The 10912-nt window shown below is 40.3% G+C and overlaps 1 long non-coding RNA gene across 1 annotated transcript; it reads left to right on the top strand.

Moving 5' to 3' along the window:
- Positions 1–1341: 1341 nt before the first annotated feature.
- Positions 1342–4953, top strand: LOC141271107 (uncharacterized). The gene is made up of 3 exons (XR_012321834.1): positions 1342–1451; positions 1534–1615; positions 4668–4953. It is a non-coding gene; the product is annotated as an uncharacterized lncRNA (long non-coding RNA).
- The last annotated feature ends 5959 nt before the right edge of the window (positions 4954–10912 follow it).

Here is a 10912-nt window from a genome sequence, read left to right as displayed (position 1 = left end):
CACAGTGCTCGGGAAGCTGCGCGCGCCGGCAGCGGCAGCAGCAGCAGGAGGGCCGGAAGATGCATATAATACATATATATATATCCACTGTGATTTGATTTATTTATTTCTGGGCTGCTATTATATTGTATCTGTTTGCACTATGCACCTTAACACATAGTTTGGATCTGCTATTCATATTTCTCCCTACATTGATTTATGCCTCACAACAAATGAACTATTGGGTATTTACTATATATCCCTGAGTCTGTCTTCCTGTAATTATGTCTTTTGATTTATATCTGTATTTTTTTTTATATAAATTTATTAAATGAATAATTTTAAAATGATCGAGTGGTTTTTCATTGTTTTTTTCAGAGAGTCTTACATTGAAGATTAATGAATTACCTGGTGTAATATATTGTGCCATTTTTGGTTAGTTGTGTTGTTAAAGAAAAGAACACAGTCAAATGTTTTGGAGATTCAAAGATGTTTTGGGGTTGTTTTGCTGCCTCTGGCAATGGGTACCTTAACTGTGTGTAAGGCATCATGAAATCTGAAGATTACCAAAGCATCTTGGGTCGCAATATAGTGCCCAGTGTCAGAAAACTGTGCTTGCGCGTCCTAGGTCATGGGTCTTCAAGCAGGACAATGACCGAAAACATACTTCAAGAAGCACCAAGAAATGGATGGAAACAGAGCATTCGACAATTCTGAAGTGGCCAGCAATGAGTTTGGATCTAAATCCCATTGAACACCTGTGGAGAGATCTTAAAATTGCTGTTGGGAGAAGACACCCTTCAAATATGAGAGACCTGGAGCAGTTTGCAAAAGAAGATTGGTCCAAAATTCCAGTTGAGAAGTGTAAGAAGCTTGCTGATGGTTACAGGAAGCGATTGACTGCAGTTATTTATTCCAAAGGGTGTGCAACCAAATATTAAGTTGAGGGTGCCAACAATTTTGTCCGGCCCTTTTGGAGTTTTTTTTTGTGAAATTATGTCCAATTTGCCTTTTTTTTCTCTGTTTTTTTTTTTGAGTTTCTACAATACACACAAAGGAAATATACATGTGTATAACAAAATGAGTAATTTTCTGGGAGAAATGCTTCATTTTCTGAAACAACATCAAGGGTGCCAACACTTTTGGCCACGACTGTATGTTGGTTAATTTGGCTAGAGCGACAATATTTCCCAAAAAGTAGTTGTCAATGTGTTTCATTTGGAAACATCTCAGGTTGTCACTTTGCCCATGCAAAAGTTCTGTGAATTCAACATACATACATACACTTACAACTTCACAATTAGGAAAAAGGAAGTATCAAAAATAGAAATTCCTGTCCGTCACTCACTGACTTAGCCATTTGCGTGTTTTATGGGGCAGTCCCTGGGTTTTCCAGGAGGAACTTGTCTTTTGTATATAAGAGACACGAAGGGTATGGAGGACAAACAGTTATGCGACTGAAGACAATGAAGGTGAGCAGCATACACTTTATCCAAAAAGCTATATTACTCTATGCCTTGCTGAATATAACAATATGCAAAATATTATTTCCAGGATCCCTGGGCTTTCCGGGGGGAAGTGCCTGTATATATCCATGGAACTATGAAATGGATCACATGCATCACATGGACCACTGGTGAGTGCTATGACATTTTATCTGAACAGCTGAACTATTCTGCCTAGTGGTACAGAGATGGGTCGTTGTGCTTCCTTCATTAGAAATAGACCTAGTGGCAAGTGACCGGCTGCAAAATCAGTACTAAATGGGGTTGTCTTCTTCTGGATCTTTGGGGCCCATTAATGAGTCACAGAGCCTTAGCCCAACGAAAGATCCTTAGGTACTCTTGAGGAGTAGTCAAAGTATCTGCTTTTCTCGATAGAGGTATTCAACCACAGGGTCAAAATAATACAAATATACAGTGTAAGTGCAATCTGCTATTTCTATGCAGGGAAATAACCCAAATGTTTGCCCCATGTGCATTTGCTGTACACATAATTTCTTTACTGACTATATGTGTAGTACGGTGTAGCCCAACTTTGCAGCTTCAGTGCGGATTGAGCATTGTGGTCTCTGTGAACTTGAAACAACATTTAATATACAATGACCCGCTGAATCTTATGTGCATCCAATTGTCATGAGGATCCAGCTTCTCAGCTTTGGCATTTAATCGGTAAAACACGTGTAACATTTAAAATGATTGCCTCAGGATTCTATTTTCAGCAGTTCAATGCTCCCTTGCCACCCAGCTTCCTGCTTGTGGGGACTTTGCGAACCTGATGTTTGACAGTTCGGTTTGGTGGCATGACTGAGCCACTGGCCAGAAATGTCCGCTCCCTCGTGCTTCTAGCACAGACAGCTTTGCCTCTGCTGCATCAGAGGAGTGAAGGGACACTAAGGCTGGTCAGATCTGAGCGTGTACGTGTAAAGTGCTGCAGAGCGGTAGTCATGGCCGAGTCGCTGTCGGGTTACGCTCTGGCACTTTACAGACAAACGGTGTCCCAGTGTGCTTTCAGGTGTGGGGAGCGCCACACTTACTTGTAAGCCGCAGGCCTCCGCTGCCTCCAGGCTCCCGTCATCAGGAGCCGCCACACACAATTCAGGGGACACCAATTTCTTTACAACAGGCAAACATTTACTAATCAGCTCCAATTCATCAGGTGGTGACATTTTTCGTTCGTCCTGGACTACCCTTAAGCCCACTGACTCCATCTGTCTCAGGAATCTCCTGTCCATTCCGGCAGTGCACCCGGGAGTGGCCAACTGCCCCCCACTTAATTTCACGTCCACAGACCTCGAGATGTCAGAAAACCAGGCCTGCTCCTTGGTACCTGGCCCGAGCACTAGGCTCCAGACATTACAGGAATGTCCATCAGGGACCCATTTAATAAGATGAGAAAACCCCTTTAAGTACATACAAGAAACTCTGGTCCTCAATCTAGAAAGTGATTTATTACTCTTAGCCATTAGATTTTCTGAGGTTTTTTTATTGAAAAATCCTGTGCAAAAAGACTTCCAATCCATTCACTTTGCTGTTTATATGAGTTTTTGCGCTTTTTTTTATGATGATAGAAGACGTTTTGAAAAATGTCTGATGGAGAAAAAAAAGTGCATATCACTGTCCAAATAAAAAAAAATTGCAAAACATGTTTCAGGAAAAAAATTCTTCCAAAAACCCCCAAATAAGGGTATGGGCACACTATGTCTTTTCAGACACCAGCGTACCAGCCGAGTGTTGCTAGAGGAAGACACTAGTAGTGTTTTTCCTGAAGCCTCTTCTTTGGCGTCTTTTATCTAGTTTTTATGGCAAGTTTGCAGTGGCATCTTTTTTTTTAAACTTTTATATGTCCACTAGTTGAGCTGCTTCCAAACGGAAGCCGCCTGAAGAATGGTCATGTCACGCAGTTAAAAGAAGTTCAAAAGACTGAACATATGCACACAAATGTAAAAACGACTTGCTGGGTATATGTCCATTTTTTTTTGCAGGTTTTTTTTTTTGTGCTTTTCAGGCAGAATCTGCCTGGAAAAGATGTGCACATTCCCAAAGGAGCGATTCTTGAGGCAGTTTCTGCTTGAAAAACTCGTAGTTTTTTAATGCCTTGCAAAACTCAGTTTGAACATAGCCTAATGTGTAATGGACTATTACATGACTTATTCCTTCCAAAGACCATACTAAGGACCAGGGGGCACTCAGTACGGGTGGAAGAAAGGCGATTCTGGCAGCTAAATAGGAAAGGGTTCTTTACAGTTAGAGCAGTCAGACTCTGGAATGCCGACCACAAGAGGTAGTGATAGCAGACATTAACAGCTTTTATACAAGGGCTGGATGATTTCCTCAGTACATAGAACATTGTGGGTTATAGATAATTTAGTGACAAAATTTATAATTGTTGGAGAAAGGTTAAACTTGATGAACCTAGGTCTTTTTTCAACCTATCTAGCTATGTAATTTCAAACCTTTAAAAATGCTTTAATATATAAAAAAAAAAAATACATTATTGGTATTGCCACCAACCTGAATATGTTATTTAAAATACTAACAGAATGCCTTAAAAAAAACCAATGCAACAATTGCTCTTGTTTGATCATCCTGTCTCCCAAGAAACAGAATAAAATTTCTCCAAAAATAGTATTCCAAAATAGTACCAATAAAAATGTAATTTTTTTTCTGCAAAAAAAACAATCCACCACAGGTCTATTGCCGGAAAAAAAAAGTTATGGCTCTTAGAATATGATGACACAAAACAAATGATTTGTTTTTTTAAACTGTGTATCCTATTGACAGGGGATAATTTCCATACTTGAGAATACCCCTTTAAGGTGTAAAGAAGGGTCACTACAATATTGCTTTTAAAGTAACCCACGAGATTCTTTTTGGGGTGAGCCCAGATGCGGCTTTCACTTCATGGACAAGGACTGCAGTGCCCAGGTACCGCTTTGGGTTCCAAGTTACAAAAAACTCAAAAAACTTATTTGATCCTACAGCAGGAATTGCTCGATGTCTCACCCTCACAACCGCGCGGCTGATTGTTACGACCATGAGGTTTTGCTGTTCTTTGTGCAAAATAATATAATTATTTAATCGACAATATGAAAACCACAGTATCACCTGACCACTGGATTCTTGGCCTCGACGTGAAATGATTCTGGTTCTGTGTTTGCTGATGAATCCCCTTTTTCTTCTTTTCAGAAGGATTTCGAACTTTGGAAGTATCTACTTCCATGGGTAGACCTCCTTAATGTGGACACTATGAAGATTAAGACCAGGAACCGTACATTTTGGTGATCTTATGGCGCTCTAGTGTTGACAGTGAAGCAAGGACCTTGGTTGAGTGTGTGGTGTCAGCCTCATACTTTTCCATCATGGTTGGGAATGTGCAATCCTTACACTCCCGTGAAAATCAACAGGATGATTTCTCAAATGTTATTCATCAAGTTTGAGTTTCTTCTGATCAATAAATAATTTTCTGCTTTTAGTCCATGTTTTATGTCATATTGTTCAGAGTAATTTTTATAAGACATTGTCATTAAAAGGAATCTGTCAGCAGGTTTTTGCTATGTCTGAGAGCAGTATGATATAGGGCCTGAGATCCTGATTCCAGGGATGTGTCACTTACTGGGTTGCTTTTTGTTTCAATAAAATCAGTGTTTTATCTGCAGGAGCTAATTACTAGAGGACTAATTGTCTGCTGCCTCCTGGTGAACTGCTCTGTGTAATCCCACCTCCACCACTGATTAATAGCTTTATGTCAATATACAGTGTGCACAGAAAGCTGCCAATCAGTGGTGTGGACGGGGATATACAGAGCTCAGCATTCTGAGAACTGCTAGATCTGTAGCAGAGCTGCTAGAGTTGTGTTAGTCATTACATGTCTCATACTGGTAACTTCATCTTTCATTTACAATAATCTCATACAGATCAGTGTCCGGCCGATAGTCCTGAGCAGCTCATTTACAGAAAAATGTGCATTTCTCAACAATGAGACATCGGATCGCAGATATCAATGTAACATTATATTCAGATTTCTATAACCTACATGCCCATATAGACGGCTTAGGAGTGTTGATCCTACTGACAGATTCCCTTTAAATGATTTTAGGAATCTTAACTTAATAATAGTAGTGCAGCTATAGGTCAAGCACCTAACAGTCAGTGACAGCAAGGTCCCCGCCTGAAAAGGAACAACATTTTTTTTTCCATGTGTTTTTTTTGTTTGTTTTTTTTAACTACTTTTGTCTCAAAAGGGTTTTTGTACCTCAAGACCATGGTAGTCAATCAATGGCCACAGTAGCTTATTATCAATGGCATGCTTTGGAGGACCCTAAGGACTGGTGGATACAGGTATGTTAAGCACTTCTTATCCACTAGATGGCAGTAGTATATACCGTAATCTATAAATCTCAATCTCACACCTATAAAACCATACACAACCAATAAATCTCAAATTGCATGAATATTTCAGTTCTACCCCTGTTTTGTCTAAAACATGTCCAAACCACTGAAAATGGCTCTGTTTGAAGCCTCTTTGTATAAATTTGCACTGTTCAGGTCTGGTTTGCGGGACAGTGTATAGTTGGCTGTTATGTACAAGCTGGTACAGACCAGAACATTTGTCCAGAACTAGTCAGACTACAGCGGTCATAGCTCCAATGTAAGCTTAAAAAAAAGGTGACCAGACGGGTTTCTCTGGAATCTGCTCCACCTTTTGTCAGCAGCTTGCCCAGGCCGCAGTATGCTGTAGGTAAACGGAGCTATCAACCACGGCATGCAGAAGCCATGTCAGCCATGTGGCCTAAACCAAATGAACAAATAAAAAGCTATATTATTTATGGCATCAATAAATAAGATTAGGAAGATCTCACTGTAAGTGAATGCATATACATATATACATTCAGTCAGGGCCAGGGGCACATCATCCATGGCAGCAGACCACGCGGCTCTATGGGACTTGTGGCCTGGGGGGGTGTTTTTGGAGGAGGTTATTACTTGTGGAGGGTACTGTGGAGACATCATGCTGTGTGGGGTTCATTATACTTTGGGACCATCATATAGTGTGGGAGACCTCAGAATTTTTATTCTTTGGGGAGAGGCCAATACAGACGCTATGGGGTCCCATGATTTCTGTGTATGCCCTTGGACAGGTTCGTAAGTATTTGCCAATCACAGCCTCTGTACCATGGATTAGAGACAAGGATATTAAAGGGGTGGTCAGTCTCAAAACTAGTTATCAGTGCTCACTTATCTTCAAGGTAGGTGATAACTTACTGCTGTTCTGCTTCTGCTTTCGTTCCGACAGGGAAGCGAGTATCCCTGCTGTAACTGGCGATGTGATTAAGGAGGCTTGCTGTTTGACTAAAGACAATAGCTAAGCCAGCCCCCTTCTCCACCATTACTATGTCAGAGACAAGAGAGCCGGCTTAGCTAATGAACTGAATCAGACAGTCAACCCAACTCAACCACGTCTCTAGTTCTATTGTATGCTCCTTATATCTGGAGGAATGCAGAAGTGGAGCTACCAATGGCAGTACAGAGGACAGTAGCTAAGACATTTCTGTAAATGTGAACAATAAAGTGCATTATAAGTCTGAAGCACACTGATATCAAAAAATACCAAGGCCACAAATCAATATTGGCATTTTGTACACCAGTGGTGATGAAGAATGCGCTAAGTAAGATGCTCCAAATTCATTAAGAGGCCAGCGTATATTCGTTTGGCTTATCTTATTGCTGCCCAATGTCACCGCAAGAAATTTACTCCAGTCGTAATTTACACCACTTTTGTGGTGTAAATTATGATCTGTTGCGATGTGAAAAATTTGCAACATTTCAGTATTACAGAAGAACTCTTGTAATAACTGATGTATCGGCCCCCAAATTGCCTCCTTGGAGATGTGTTATCAGATCTTTAGAGAAGCACTCTCATCAAAGTTTTCATCCTCTTGATATATTGCAATCACCATATTATATAGCACTGTGTACTTACAATTGCTTATTTTGCCTTTCTACCGATGATTCTTCTCTTTTCTCCGCTCTATGTAATAACAGGAAATCTCTTGTACCTGCATTTGTCATTCACCTCTTCAACTCCTGGCCCAGCTGCTGCCTCCTTCCCCCTCCATAGCCTTTTGCAGTGACTCATGACTCATACAGGGAAAATTGACCTCCTGTTTCTACATAGAGCTTAGAAGGATTCAGCTAGTCAGTTTTTAATCACGTGATGTCATAGACCTAATGGAAAATAGAAGAATTAGCGGAGTAGAAAGGCAAAATGAGAAATTTTAAGTACACATTACCGTATAATATGATGATTGCAATTTATTAATAGGATAGAAATTTTGATGGGAGTGTCTTTAATGTTGTTGCTGCTGATTTATCATGCATACATACCTACACCATAACACTGACTTCCCCATGTTAGACAGATGATGTGTTATGCTTCACATCATGAGCCCTTGCTTTCCTTTTTTCATATTGTTCTCTTGCCATTATTTTTGTACAAGTTTTGGTTGTTTTTTTTATTTTTATTAGATGTTTTATAGCAAAGTCTATTCTGGCCTTTGTGATCTTGAGTGTTACCTCTGGATTTACATTATTCATGACAGTGTTTCTTTATTAAGTACTTGAAAGAGTTCCTAGATGTTGTAAAGGGGTTTTCTGCAATTATCCACTTCCATATTCTTCCAGGCATCTTGGTGTTACTGAACTCGCTAATGATTTCCTTTTCTTGAAGCATGATCTAAATTGTTTTTCTGTTATTGCTCCGATAATATTTTTTTTTAGCTAATGATAGACTCCTTCACCTGCATTGACCCCATCTGGACCACATATTGAAAGTTCCCATAGATCTCAGTTAAATGTAAACACATGGAATCAACTCCAGCTCCTTTATCTCCGTTTAATTGGTTCTCAAGCAGAGCTGAAAATGTACAAAACATACAGTTAACAGCAGCACGAACTGCCCTGTTCCTCCCTCATCTGCAGGGATTGGTGCTAGTACTGATCCGGGCACTGAACCCCTTAGATTCTGCAGTCAATAGCATTCATGGATTCTAGGTGGTTAGAATGAAAATGCTCCTTCTGTCACACGTGGGCCCTCAGCGACATGACTGCATGTGCCGATGAGCTGTGGTAGCAACCAAGGCCCAACAACAGCCCCCATAACTTCCATCTAACGTCTACAGAGGCATAGTTTAGAAGGGTGCTAATAACCCAGGCGGTTATGATTGTTCAAACCAAGCATAGGTGTTCGGTGCACCATGGCGTGGCCAAACAATTAAGTGCACCTTCCCAACTTGTTTTCCATCTATCTTTGCCCTTCTCTAGCTCCATAAAGCCAGAACTGTCAACCAAAGAAGGGGGAAGGGTGGAGATAGCGGGAAAATAAGCAGAAGGGAAAGTGCATTAATTGCTTTGGCCAAGCCATGATGCACCGAGCGCCTGTACTTGGAAAAACCAGTCAATCCCCTTGAAGCAGGGCTGAGAAAAGCTGTCCAGATCTTCAAACTATACTTTCTCTGACATACCCGACCGTTTCAGAGAAAAACATACCTAGCTGTAGTTGTGCAGCCAGGCTCTGTTTCACGCTTTATACAGTCTGAATAACTAGTCCACACAGCAACTACTACTCGACAGTAATTTAACAGCCTGTTTACACAGGCAGACCGCAGTAGACGATGCGCAGTAAGATCTGTAATAGATCATTCAGTGAGCATAGGCTGCCATTGTCTGAGTCCTGTTTACACAAGAATGTACGGCCGAGAATGAGCTTTTGCGCTACAAAAAAGATCAATTCACCTGATAAGAATTTCGCTTGCTTCGTTCAACGAGTGATCAGCAGCCTGTTTACACTGCAAGATAATCGAGAGGTTTTAAAAACGCTAGTTGATTGATTACCTTTCAGTGTAAATGTAGCTTTAAGGCCTCATTCAGACATCAGTGTTTTCTACGTACACAAAAAAATGGTGCGAATTTCATCAGAGTTTGGCCGGTGTGTCAGTTTTTACCATCAGTGATTTTCACCTATGAATAAATTAATAAAAAGTCTCCTATCCATTACAATGTTAATCACAGACAGCACACGGATGTCACCAGTGTGCGGTCTGTGATTTTCATGGACCATAGACCTGTACTAGTACTTTTCATCCATAATGCCGGTAAAACACATTGTCTGCAAAAAAAACACAGACATGTGACCAGCCCCACAGGCTATAAAGGGTACGTGTTTTATCTGTGAAAAACACAGAAAGAACAGGATGTGAAACACAAGAGTCTGAATGAGGCCTAAGAGTGTGAGGGGACATAAAGGCAATTGTAATATTTGATTTGTAATCTGATCTTCCACATTACTGCAGTATTAGGACAATTACAGAATATACATCGATATATCAGAACGATAATCACAAATCAGAAGCAATGCTTTGCAATGAAATAAAGGCAATAGAAAGATTCAGTAAAAAAAAGGGAAACTGTAAACCAATCATTAAGAAACACATCTAATCACGATTATGGAGCAAAAAAGGACAAACAAGATTATTCCAGGGCTTCACAGTAAAGCAGAACATTTATTAAAGACTGTACAAATCATTAAAAATGCTCTAAAAATACAGTTAACTATTACTGATTGCTGCCAGATACAGATGGCTGTTCCTTCTTTGTTTGCCATCTCACTGGTATTCGACTTCCAGTCCAATAAAAATTTGACCTAATGCCAATAATAAGTCTATGGCAGGAAAAGGTATGTCTTTTTCCACAGTAGGCAGCAAGGGAATTTTCCTCTGTTTTGTGCATTTTGGAATTAGAAGTGTTAAATCATTTTCAGATGTCATAGTTGTGCTGCTAGAAGCCCAAGACCTACTGCAAGCATAACGCACGGGATTGCTTCTTGCCCAAATCATAGTGCCACTAGCTTGCATCTCTGCATTACGGAGTTTTTGGAGTCCTTGCATTTTCTGCATAAGGCACTTAGTTGTGCTTAAAGGGGTTATCACCTGAAGCCGACACCTGACCATTCACATCATTGGATGGCCCAAAGTGCCCTTTCCTTTTATCTTGAATTACAAGGGGAAGTCACATCTGGCCATTTATAGTAACTAAAATAGTAACCATAAAAATAGTGCTAAATGAATGGGCCATGTCTGATAGAGAAAAAAAAGCAAGAGGTTCATAGACATCCAAAGGTCAATTAAGTACCATTATGAAACAAGCTACATGGCTCAACACTGAAATTGCAATACCAAGAAGGAAAAGCCACGGTATTATGGAAATCATAGGATCGATGGACATGTTACTGATACGCACATGATGAAATAAAAGGAAACATTTTAAAAACATCTCACATTTATTCAGTATTGCGCATGAGTGGCAGAGATCCTCGCACTTGCTCATCTTTGCTGCTATTAATGAGGTACTTAATGGTTGTCTGAGGAATCTTCTGC

The sequence above is a fragment of the Phyllobates terribilis genome, unplaced genomic scaffold, assembly GCF_046119375.1.
Source record: "Phyllobates terribilis strain yellow unplaced genomic scaffold, ASM4611937v1 Scaffold_5__5_contigs__length_657084704, whole genome shotgun sequence".
In the NCBI taxonomy this organism is placed as follows: domain Eukaryota; kingdom Metazoa; phylum Chordata; class Amphibia; order Anura; family Dendrobatidae; genus Phyllobates; species Phyllobates terribilis.
Note: the sequence above shows the minus strand (reverse complement) of the source record. Positions and strands in the feature narration are given on the sequence as shown.